Source organism: Mastomys coucha, unplaced genomic scaffold (assembly GCF_008632895.1).
Source record: "Mastomys coucha isolate ucsf_1 unplaced genomic scaffold, UCSF_Mcou_1 pScaffold22, whole genome shotgun sequence".
NCBI lineage: Eukaryota > Metazoa > Chordata > Mammalia > Rodentia > Muridae > Mastomys > Mastomys coucha.
Window position 1 is genome coordinate 173687099 of NW_022196905.1, and position 12503 is coordinate 173699601.

At 38.6% G+C, this 12503-nt stretch overlaps 1 protein-coding gene and 1 pseudogene across 5 annotated transcripts in view; one reads left to right on the forward strand and one right to left on the reverse strand.

Annotated features, from left to right (window-relative positions):
• Nucleotides 1-4133, forward strand: part of LOC116070735 — a 17743-nt pseudogene extending 13610 nt beyond the window's left edge.
• Nrg1 (neuregulin 1) overlaps nucleotides 1-12503 on the reverse strand; it is a 1068405-nt gene that overhangs the window by 824527 nt on the left and 231375 nt on the right. The gene's annotated exons all lie outside the window — the stretch shown is intronic.

Here is a 12503-nt window from a genome sequence, read left to right on the forward strand (position 1 = left end):
GTGTGAGTTTGATGCTTCTGGTTATATTAAAAAAAAAAATAAGTAACCTATCAAATTTTGATTTCTAAACTTTCAAATATTTCAGGACACACCATCTTTTTTCATAAGTCAGGGCTCACAGAATATTCCCACCACCCTTACAAGAACAGTGTCTAATTTTTAAACTGATAGTAACCACAGGAAATTAAAAGGCATTTTCTTAGAGAAACTCTTAAATCTGTTCCCCAGTACAAATGTGATTCTCTAGACACCATCAAATATTTAGTAATAGCCCTTGGCAGTTTGAGAAGGAAAAGATGTCTTTTAATCAACAGCCTGGATTGAAGGCTTCGCCTTTTTCCTTTTTCCTTCTCTATCAACACACTGTGGTACAAGTTCCGAATCTTCTAGTTTTTGAGACTGAATCTTCAGCCCATGCACTCTTTGTGAGACTAAGTTACTTTTTGACACTATTTTCTTCTCATGGGCAGTGTTCATAGCATATACAGTGATGAACGGGCAGTTACCCAGTATCAGAAGATACTGCAGAAAATAAATATTGATCAGCTTTAGTAATAGGCATTGTGGAGGGTCCCTGAGAAAAACCATTGCAGTGGAGAACAAAGGACTGACATAAGGTTTGCATGCCCTCAAATGTAAAGAATGTGAATATTAAAAGGACTGACAAGAAAGCATAGCTGCTCTGTAAAAAGGCCATACCACTGGGAGGATGCCACTCACTGGGGGTCACAGCAAGGCTTCCCAGTGAGTACAAGTGCTACAATAGCACAGAAGCAGAAATGAAGGTGGATCCTGATAGGGTCCTGCCTATGAAGGCCTACCAGAGAGCCAGAAACTAAATGAGCAGGCAGAGAGGACTGGAAATCAAGGATTCGGGAGATAAGATGAGAAGGAAGCCTGCATGATGACATTTATCTGAAGCGGTGGCAAGTTGAATCACTCTGGTATCAGACTTCCATTAGGAAGGTCACCATGAAAGCTTCTTTTTACTATGTTACATTTCTTACCTTTTTCTAAAAAGCTAGCTTTCCCTCACTAATGGTCTCAGAGACCTCTAATTCAAAACAAAAATATACGCTAAAGAAGTTCATTCCCAACACAGACTTATGGAAATTATGATCCACATGTTTCATTGCAGGGAGACACAAGAATCCATCATGCCCATCTCTATCAGTAATACATTTAGAAAGCTCAGGTACCTGCAATGTCATGTCCCTATAGGCTGGGGTGATGGCAAGTCAAAAGCCAGACATCTCTCAGCTTCTCTAATGATTCTACAGCATACCTTACCCAAAGCTCTCAGCATCTCTTATGATCTTACAATATGCCTTACCCTTTAGAGTCAAAGCTAAGAAGAGAAAAATATTGCACCATGGCTTTTCACAAGAAACAAGAGAAAGGAATGGAATGACATTTGGTATTTGCCTGCTGGACAACTGATATTCCACATGGCAACGAAGAATAAGCTAGCCATGTGTATCAGGGTAACCTCAGGTTGAAGTTCATGTAAATGTCTGAAATGAGGTCATCGCTCTCTCCTAGAAACATAAGAGTCAGTATGTTCTTTTCATGGTACTTTGACATTTCACGAGTGTATTTATATAGATACTGTTCACTGAGAGACACTCAGGTGTACAGCTATGCCATATAGGACAGTGAACTTTATTTAACATTTGAACCCCTCAGTGTAGGTCTCCAGCTCCACCTCACTAGCTATTTGATTATGAATAAACAGGCAGTCATTTCTGACAACAGAAACAGCCATTTCTTTGGTTATAACATAGAAGTCTGCTGATTGGGGGAGATGAGAGGTGAAGGACAAACATCGCACTGCCTCGCCTGAAAGGGGGACTCACTTGCCCCTGCTTTCCTTCACTTAGCCCTATGGACTCTGCCAGGAAAACAAGTGTTTTTATATAGGTCACATTATCAGACCATGTTCCTGAATCTACTAAGGGAAGAATTGTTCTCCATAGGAATGGCACCACTTGATCCATGCCAACATAAACCTGGGTGGTGACCGAAGAGTTCTGCCAGTTCCATGAATCCTATGCAAATGAAAACATTTGCCAACCACATGACTTTCCCTTCAGAAGGAAGAATAAGCCAGTGGCATCTGTGTGTTATCCAAACACTCCTGGCCTTTAGGAGCACTCCCCTCCTTCTGAATCTCTGAGTCCTTTAAATACCTAATTAGTATCTATGACTGTGACATGTTATTGCCACAAGGCTAGGAATCACTGAGTGTATACACAGATGAGGAACATCTGCACTTCATCACTCCGATCAAGAATCCTATGAACCCACAAACTCCATTTACTTTTATAAGAGAACTTCTCCCTCCTTCCCTCCCTCTCCCTCCCCTTCTCTCTCTCTCTCTCTCCCTCTCTCTCTCTCTCTTTCTCTCACTCCCTCTCTCCCTTACTCTCTCCCTCTCTCCCTCTCTCCCTCTCTCTCTCTCCCTCTCCCTCTCCCTTTTCCTCTCCCTCTCCCTCTCTCTCTTTCTCTCCCTCCTTTCTATAATGGACAGCATTCCCAGTGATGGATGAGCTTCCCTCAAAGTCCTAGAAGGATTCCATCTTGAATATTAAAATCTTTAGCAGATCTTGTGGCAAGCACAGATCTCACTCATTCTGAGCAGTTACTGCAGGAGCACCTGCAAATCCTCTGTTTTAGTCAATTGTGTAGAGCAGCAGAGCAAAGGACATAAGCCTGTTCATTAAGTCATTAAGTGAGCTTTAGAAAAATAGCGATAGCCAAATTGCACTGGAGACTCAGAGAACTCGGAGTTACTAGACCCTTGAGCTTTGGTGGCTCAACAGTTAGAATAGTCCCAGAATAGTTATTTCTCAATAAGAGGAGTCAGACAGGCAACCAGCAGTTTCTTAGTTCACAAAGCAGAGTCTACTCCATCAGTAGTCTTAAGTTGGCACCAGGATGCTAGAAGATTCCTGGGAAGCCATGGCTCCCTATCATAATGGAAGCTTAGAAATGCTGGTTCTGCTGAGATCAGAGGAATCATCATCATCATTGTCATCATCATCATCATCAGCAGCAGCAGCAGCAGCAGCAGTAATAACCACAAGGCAATCATCTGGGCAGGAAGAGGGAAAGCCTGGCTAGGAAAGGAGATATGCCCTTCCTTTTGGAATACTCTTTTTGGTTCTCTGAGCTGCTACCAGAGAGTGCCAATCACAATCATGGAGAGTCTTCTCATGTCAATGAAAATAATCAGGATGATTTTTCTAGGAAGAGTCCTTCCACAGGTGGTTCTATTTTGTAGCAAGTTGACATTCAAACCAAACATAATATTCTCTAACCAAGCCTTTTCATTATGCTAGAAAACAAAAATGTCTACGGCCATGGTCCTGAAACAAGGCTGTGTGCTCCATGTTTAGGACTGACACCGCTATGGAAAATGCCTTGTCAGTGTTCGACAGACATGTATAAGCCAGTGGGGAAATCAGAGGGTCACAGAAATGACAGTAGAAACCATGATGAACACCTCTATAGAAGTTCCACCTGCTAATGGTTTTGACAGGCACAGTGACCACCAACATATGGAAACTGGATCTGGTAGTATTTAGATGGTCTCTTCTGGTTGCAGCAGATCTATCCAGATAGGCTTTCGTCACTATTGGGGACTACAATGATGACATTAGTCTTGGTGTTAAGTGATCCAAGGAGGTTGTTACTGCCATCTGAGGTGCCATCATCATCTTGGCCAAGCTTTCCATCATCCCTGTGCAGAGAGGCTACTGGGGAACAAGATTCACAAGCTCCACACTGTTCCATGCAAAATGACAGGCCTCTGTGGCTCTGTGCTGGTGCATCTCATCTCTGCACCCACAGGCACTGGCATTGTCTCTGCTCCTGTTCCCAAGAAGCTCCTGATGATGGCTGGTATAGATGACTGCTACACTTCTTCCAGAGGCTGCACTGCCACTCTGGGTAACTTTGCCAAGGCCACATTTGATGCCATCTCCAAGACCTACAGCTACCTGACCCCTGTCCTTTGAAAAAAGACTGTGTTCATCAAGTCTCCTTATCAGGAATTCACTGATCATCTTGCGAAACCCCACACCAGAGTCCCTGTTCAGAGGACCCAGGCTCCAGTTGTGGCTACCACATAAAAATTTTTATGCAAGAAAAATAAATGAATTAAGTCTCTTAAAAAGAAAAAGGAAAGAAAAGAAAATTGTGTCAGTAAATGGAACTGCAGTGTCTTCTTTGTGGTATTGGCTGCTTGCACAAACACATTCAAGGCTGTAGGTTGGGTGTTCCACTGGGACAGTGGCTGTGTCTGCTATTGTTACGTAACTAATCTCACCCATGCATCCTTATGATGATAACAATTATGATGACCTTCTCAATCAGTACTTGTTGAATAAATGAATGAATGAATGAATGAATGAATGAATGAAATATGTCATATAGCAGAAGAATAGAAACATAAGGCAGAGAAACTTCCATCTCAATTGCTTTTGAGGTCTTAGGTAAATTTAGAAAGTATACCATATCTCATAGGCAGAAAGGATATTTGGTAGCAAATGTTTAAAAATCACCTTAAACAGCTAGAAATGTTGATAAAAATCAATAGAAAATGTTGGTATACAAGTAAAATTCCATATTCAAAAAATGTAAGTAAAAGGGAGATGCCCATTTGGCTGCCCATTATCTTTAGAAACCTCAGATACCCAGCATGCTTTCTTTCAGCCAGTGCTCACCTCTCATTCACACACCAGAGAAAAGAAGAATACAAGATGTTTCTGTTACTGTCTGTGTACTTGAGATGGATGCCAGAAGCACTGTAATACCCAGCTCAAGTAGGCAGCTGGTGCTAATTCAATGAACAAGGGAATCAATGGAATTTTAACAAGCCTATTGGTTACAGGTAAAATGTTGAGTGGTCATCACTTTTCCATTAATGGAAACAACACTTGTGTGGAGTCTTAAAGTCTTTATCTTTAGGTAGATGCATGATATCCACCTTACACCCTCACACCGTATTCTGTTTCACCTTACATTCATCATGCTCTCAGCTGCAGCAGTCTAAAGCTGCAATTCAAGCCCTCATGAGAAGCAAGTATCAGAAGGATTTGCATACATTGCACATTAATGAATAGTTGTTAGAAGTTGGCATCATAAAATGCTTAATATCTACAGTATTATGTAAATATCAAGGAAGGTTCTGGTAATGAACTCAAATATAAACACAAAGAATCATGCCTCTAATGAGCTGCCCTTCCTCACTTACAGGTCAATAGGGCTGAGCACAGGTATAAAAGAAATTCATCATTTTGTCAATTAAGCTTCAGAATTTATGCTACCCAAAGGACCAAGTAGTATCCTGACCATGTTTTCTACAGTCTAAATTATCATATACTAAAACAAGGATATAAACTAACTTTAGAACCTGTGTGCTCTCACACTTTCTTGCCTGTAACTAAACAGAGATAAATGAATTTGTGTGAAAAAGTCTCATTAGTGGTGTGGTTACTCTATGCTTTTTACTTGAGGTGCTGGGACTCAAATCCAAGGTAATTTGCCTACTTGGTAAATTTTCTAACACTGAGCTACATGCCCAGCAAGACATCTTAATATTCTGGACTAAGAGACTATCCTTCATGTTTCACCTGCCTGGATTCAAATGTATAAATTCCTGTCATGAGGATGTCTCTGAAACCTATATTCATAGTTGTAAAAATTCTGCAGTCATTTCCCAGTGTTGGCTGAGGGTTCACTTTAGGGCTTCCATTAACAAAAGGTCCAGGGAAGCACCTGAATGTGACGTATGTACACCCTCTATTAATTGTAAATCATCCTTAGGTTATCATACCCAATACAATATGAACACTATGTAAATATATCCGCTATACTTCATTGTTTGGGGAATAATGAGAAGCAATATTTTGATAAGTACAGGTAAAAGTTTAAAAACATATTTGTCCCACAATGTTTTACCATGGGATGCAGGACTGGCTGAAACTGAGAAATGAATATAAAAATAAATCTTGTTTAATATATAAAAACACAAATACTTCTGAACAAGATTCAGAATTGGCTTGTCTTAATTTCTGTTCTGCTATAACCAAAACAGGATACAATCAGGTCTTATAGATATATAATAAATTAAGTTCATGTTATTATAGGGAAATTCCATTCTAAGAACAGATGCTTGATCCTCAAATAACGAAATAAAACACATTAAAATCTATCTGTTCTTGGGCTGAAGAGAAGGCTCAGTGTTTAAGAGCACTGACTGCTCTTGCAGGTCCTGAGATCAGTTCCCAGCAACTATATAGTAGCTCACAACCATCTGTAAAGGAGATCCAATGCCCTCTTCTGGTGTGTCTGAAGACAGTGACAATGTACCCACATACATGAAATAAATAAATAAATCTTTAAAAACAAATCTATGTGTTCAACTTCATGAATAGCAGTGTCAGTCAACAGATATGTATCAAGTGTATTAACCATAAGCATATGGTGACTTGTTCTAATGGACCAAATGCAATTAAAGTCTGTGGTCAGAATGCAATTAAAGAGATTTTAATCTATAAGCAAAGTAATTTTCTTAGAAAAGTGGGGAAAGAAAGCCTAAACTTCTAATCTTACAGTCTTTATGCTCATCTACTGGTCAGGACTATCAAAGAAGGGTAAGATTTCCATCCTTTGAAAATCAGCCTGTAACTATTTCCAACAGCCTCCTTAGTTGTAGGTTTACCAGCAATCAATCACTTAAGTGGCAAACAAAAACAGTGAATTGAACCAAGATGGCAATGGCTAAAGCACACCTCCTTTAGAAACAAGTATAAAGGACTCATGTTAATACTACACAGAGAAAATGAGTTCATGAACATGAGATTTGAACAAAGAAGCAATGCCTTATGGGAACCCTGAGACTGTTATTCTAGTACATCTGGCATACCAAGAGTTTAGTAAGTTTGCAAGACCATGAAAAAGGTGGCCCAATTAAAATTTTAATAAATAATAAAATAAACTCAAAGACTGTGTGGCGCGCTTCTTCTTCCTTATCTGTAGCAATAACGACCGAACACCTGGACTTCTTCTCTCGATGGTTTACTCAGGAATATTCTTTTGTTACAGCTCTCCTAGGTACCCAGGTGTTACAGCTCTTTAAGGTACCTAGGTGTTACAGCTCTCCTAGGTTAAGTGTCAGCTCTCCTAGGTGGCACGGTTCTTCTTAATATTACTGCTGCTTCTTCTGCTTCTGCTGCTTCTGCTTCTGCTTCTGCTTCTGCTTCTGCTTCTTCTTCTTCTTCTGCTTCTTCTTCCTAGGTGCTGCAGGTCTGCTTGCTTCCGTGGAGTGGCCCTGACTGTCTGGAGACAGCTCCTTATATACCCGAGCCTGAGCCACCAAGTCCTCCAGGATTGGTTCCCTGTCAAACCCTCATTAGCATACACCTGCTCAGGAGGGACGCATGCGCAGTATATACCCACTCGGGAGGGCGCATGCGCAGTATACACCCACTCGGGAGGGGTGCATGCACAGAATAGTCTGTTGCTACAGTGTATCAGGAACCAGCGCCATCTTGGATACGATCATCTAAGCGGCCGCTGACGATCTATCCAAACGGCTGCCTACAAAAGACTTATGAGGAGAGGGGTGGGTAATACAAGAGTCTGTAGAAGTCTTGGGATATGTTTTTAATTGAGATTTTATTCATAAAGGGTCATGCTTTCCCTTCCCCTACTACTCCAGGTCCTGCCCACCTTCATAGATACCTAACTCCACAAAAGTTTTCATTTTCTCTCTTTGAAAAAAAAGCAGGCAAACAAAGAAAAACAGAAGAAAAATAAAAAGCTCAAGTCACACAGACATGGACATGCACCAAAACCAAAATGCATAAACCACAAAAAGGGAAACCATAGTATATAATAAGCAAAAGACCAATAAGACAAAAATATTGCCCAACCAAAGCAATATGAGGCAAAAAAAAATCTTCAAAAATAGCATTGAGTTTGTTTTATGTTGGTCATTTACTGTTGGACATGGGGGCCTGTCCTTAAGTGTGATTACTGTAGCCAGTAAGATTCCATGGGAGAAAACATTTTTCCTTTGTAAGTTGAGATCAGCTATAGTTTCTTTGTTAGGGATGAGAGTCTACCACTTGTCTCTCTTAGGGCTGGGACCCCATCAGGCTTGAGCCAGTGCAGGTACTGAGGGTGCTGCCACAATATCCTTGCGTTCCTATGTGTATTAGTTCTGTGGTGTCTGGAAAACACTGTTTTCTTTGAGTTATTCACTCTTTCTGACTCTTCACTATCTTTCCACTTCCTCTCCCACATAGCTCTCTGAACACTGAAGGGAGACATTTGATAAAGACATCCCTTTTAGACCTGAGCGTTTTAAAGTCTCTCACTCCCTGAACATTGTCCTATTGGGAGTCTCACTGTTAGTTTCCATCTACTTCAATCTGTTATAAAGTCCTTGAAACTCACTCTCAATGTTTCTTTTTAAAACCCAGTGGAACAGGAAAAGTAAAAAGATATTTACCAAGCCCTCTAGTTGTGCCAGAGTTACAGAGGTATTTTAGATTTTGACATCAGTTAGTTATTTTAGAGGTAGGCTTTATTAACACTATGGATGGTGAATAAGCTGAAGTTCCAAGGGATGTCAGAAAAGCACTTGTAATGTAAGCATGTTAAGGACATCCTTAGTCATGTGTTCATGATGTTCCTTTCAGTGCCTGCTGGCACATTAGTGGGTTCTCCTTTTGGAACTCCTCTTTGGGCAGGAGAATCCTCTCTCCATTCCTACCTGTCCCTCTACCTACTGAGTTTCATGAGTGTGTATGTAGAAGCAAGTGGAAATGAAAAGCTTATAGAGAAGACAACAGACAATAATAGATTCACAAGACAATAATAGATTCTAGGTAGCTAGCTACCTGCACCAGGGAGGCATAGTTCACATGTGCACTGAGACGTCTTCTCACTGAGCCTTAAGCTTCTGAGATAAGTTGGTTTCAAGACCACAGCAGACAGCTCAGCACCTCCTATGCCACTGCAAAGCAGAGCCTAAGACTGAAGCCAGCCTGACTAGCTTGGCATCTGGCTTTGTGTTTTCTAAGTGGTTCTTGGAAGAATCAATTAATTTATATGAAGTTCTTTAAACATTATCTGATAGGAAAGCAAGACACACACATGCACACACACACACACACACACACACACACACAAACACCACTCATCATTGTTCACATTTAACTTAAAAAATAATACTGAATACAAGGCCTGAGAGTGAGATCATTCAACAGGAGAGTACAGTCACCATACTGCCACACTGACAGTGACCCCAAAAATATAAATCTAAAATATCCCACATTGGTTATTCACAGGCATTCCAAGTAACAATATAAGTATCTTTTTAAAAATAAAATTAAGATAATCTAGTGTTATTAATAGGTGATGAACAGGCAAAGTAATTGTAGGTAAGTAATAAAATCTTGAATATTTTTCTATTATTAGTGTCATACACACAAACTTGGTTTAGCAATTTGGATCTGACTTACACCTTCAAAGACACTGCTCATATACTTGCCCAAATACACAGAATCAGCAGAGAGCTTTTGATGATTTTATAATCATAAATGCAGGGCATAGGTGCAACTTTATTACAGACAAAGCAAGGCCAATTTAGCTTACAGTAAGATACAACCTTTTTGGTGAAAGTGGACCACCAAGAGATTAGAAAGGGTTTACTAATTCCTCCTCAGGCTACATGAACACAGGAATAATAATTAGTGACCCTGTATGTGTCTGTGTGCACGTGGAGCTGAAGGAGCAAGCCAACTCACTACAAAGGTGAGTTTTGAAAGAGGACTGACAATAGTTAAGAGCCCATCTTTGTCCACTCTAGCCTCTAAATACACTATTTATAAAGCCACTGACTCTGTCACTGGTAAGTAATCATGCCACATTGTTCCCGTATGTAGAAATTAATGGAGCAAGTGCTGGCTGCAAGCTTCACTGAAATTCAATATGAAAGGTTTTGATTTGATTTTATTTTTTTTATAGCAGGGAGAATAGAGGGGTATTTCTGTGTACCAACTCAAATTCTAAATTATTGCCAGGAAAAAAATCCATAGCTTCCTCTATCTTTATGCCCATACACATGATTTATAGTAGATTATTTTAAGATGCAGAGAATTTACTATCTCTAAGTCATTTCTCACTGTCTGGGATAACCTGTGTGATACAGTAGCTGGTGAAATGTTATCAAAGAAAGCTGCTGATCTAGTAGTAGTCAGAAGGTAAACCTTGCTGAGACCAGAAGAGCCAGGCTTTAAAAGGAGAATTCACTCATTCGTTTTATCTTTGAATAAGATCAAAGGCATATATTATCACCAACACATCTAATTATTCAATTAAAGAAGTTTCTACTAAGTCTGTGTTGTTGATTGTGCACTGAGCTGGATTCTATAGATAAAATTGTACTTCATGGATTAAGGAAACCCTTATTTGTGTTGAGGTTGACTCTTTTTTTTTTTCTTTTTTTTTTTTTTACAGTAGCATGCCTTAGAATAAGATTATCAGAAGGAAGAGAAGCAGAGAAGCTACTTGGAACAAGATGGTCTGACGATGATTTGGGCAAAAGGATATCAACTTATATTTCAGAAGTATCCACTATGTGTTTTCTATTTAACTAAACTTCTCAATAACCAAACTTAAATTATTGTACTTGAAGAGAATGGGCTTATAATGAGTATAACCATTTGAGTGCACTGAACCAGTTCATTGACTAGTTTCACAGGTAAGCAAAAAATAGGCATTCTGTAATAGTAAGAGTAAGCATGTGTTCCTGACTTAAAATAAGTCTCTCTAAAGACAGTGTACATCAAGAAATTTGAACATCTATACAGGCGAATATAAGCTGATTCTACCAAGGATGTTTATGAAAAACTAATTTATTAATAAGCCAGATTATAACCACATGAACTCTAACATGATCCAACATTCCAAAGACCTAGGAATCTTTCGTTTACCATTAGTTAACTAGATGCATATATGTCCTTCCTACGTTATGTTTTCTATTCTGGGATCATATGTCTCCATTATGAATGTCTGATATGATTAGGCTTTTAAATTATGGAACTATCCTTCAAATCAAGAGATGAATGAGGAGAGGTAAGGCACTCCAGAAATCCATATTGTCTCTTCATCTCTTCATTAGGGTCTCTGGAGACTCCTGTATTTAAAGGACTTAGGAGACTGATATGATATTTAAAAACAGAAACAGAACAAGTCACTGAAATCCTTGGAAACTATAATATTATTTAGGAACAATACATAGGATAGTTCTAGTTCATGCCCATTGTATGTGGTGCAGCAATAAACATGGACATGTACATAGTTCTGCAGAATAAAGATGCAGAGTCATTCAGATATACCACTACAAGTTTTATAGATGTATCATAGAACTGAAGGGTCTCTATTTATCAATCACATAAACCATTATAAATAACTTTAGAAAATCCTACCAATAATGCTTAAATCTAACATGAATTTTACTAAAGTATCAAGGTACAAAATAAGAACACAAAGACTAATAGACTCTTATATTCCAGTAACCATTTTGCTTAGATATAACCTAGGAAACAATGATTCCATTCACAATATTCTCAAAAATCTGAGAAATAAACCTCTGTAATTAAAACTTTAAAACATCAAAGAAGATAGTAGAGAGTAGACTCCTTATGCTAATAGATTAGTAGAATTAATATAAAAATGGATGCATTACCAAAAGCAATCTATAGACTTATTTAAATCTCCATTATGAATTCAAATAGAAGTTTTATAGAACTAAAACAACTATAAAATTCATGTAGAATCACAAAAGATCACAGAGCTAATGCAATTTTAAGTAGAATGAACATTGCCACAGGAATCCTAATATGAGACCTCAAATAATACTACAGAGCCATAGTAACAAACTTTCTATGGTACTGGTACAAAAAACAGACATGTAGAGCAATGAAATTGAATATATGACCCAGAAATAATCACACCTAACTACAACTATTTAATTTTTCACAAAGGTATCAAAATATACACTGGAAAAAAGATACCTTCTTGAACAAATGATGTTGAGAAAGGTAGAGTTTCACATGTAGATGAATAAAACTAAATCCATATCTCTCATCCTTTACAATAACATATTTATTCAAATGTGTCAGAGATCTTATTGTAAGATCTGAGTCATTGAAATACTAAGGAAAACACAAGTAAAACATTTCAACTTAAGGGATAGACAATGACTCTCTGAAAAAAAAAAAAAGAATCTAGTAGCAGGACAAAATTTTCCAGTTTCCAAAAATTTGAAAAACAGGATTACATGGAATTAGAAAATGCCTCCACTGCAAAAGAATCAATAACCACTATAGAGAGACAGCCTTCAGAATGGTAGAGACTTTTTTCCATAAACACTCTATACATCCAAACAGGGGATATTATCTAGAACATAAAAAGAACTAAAAAAA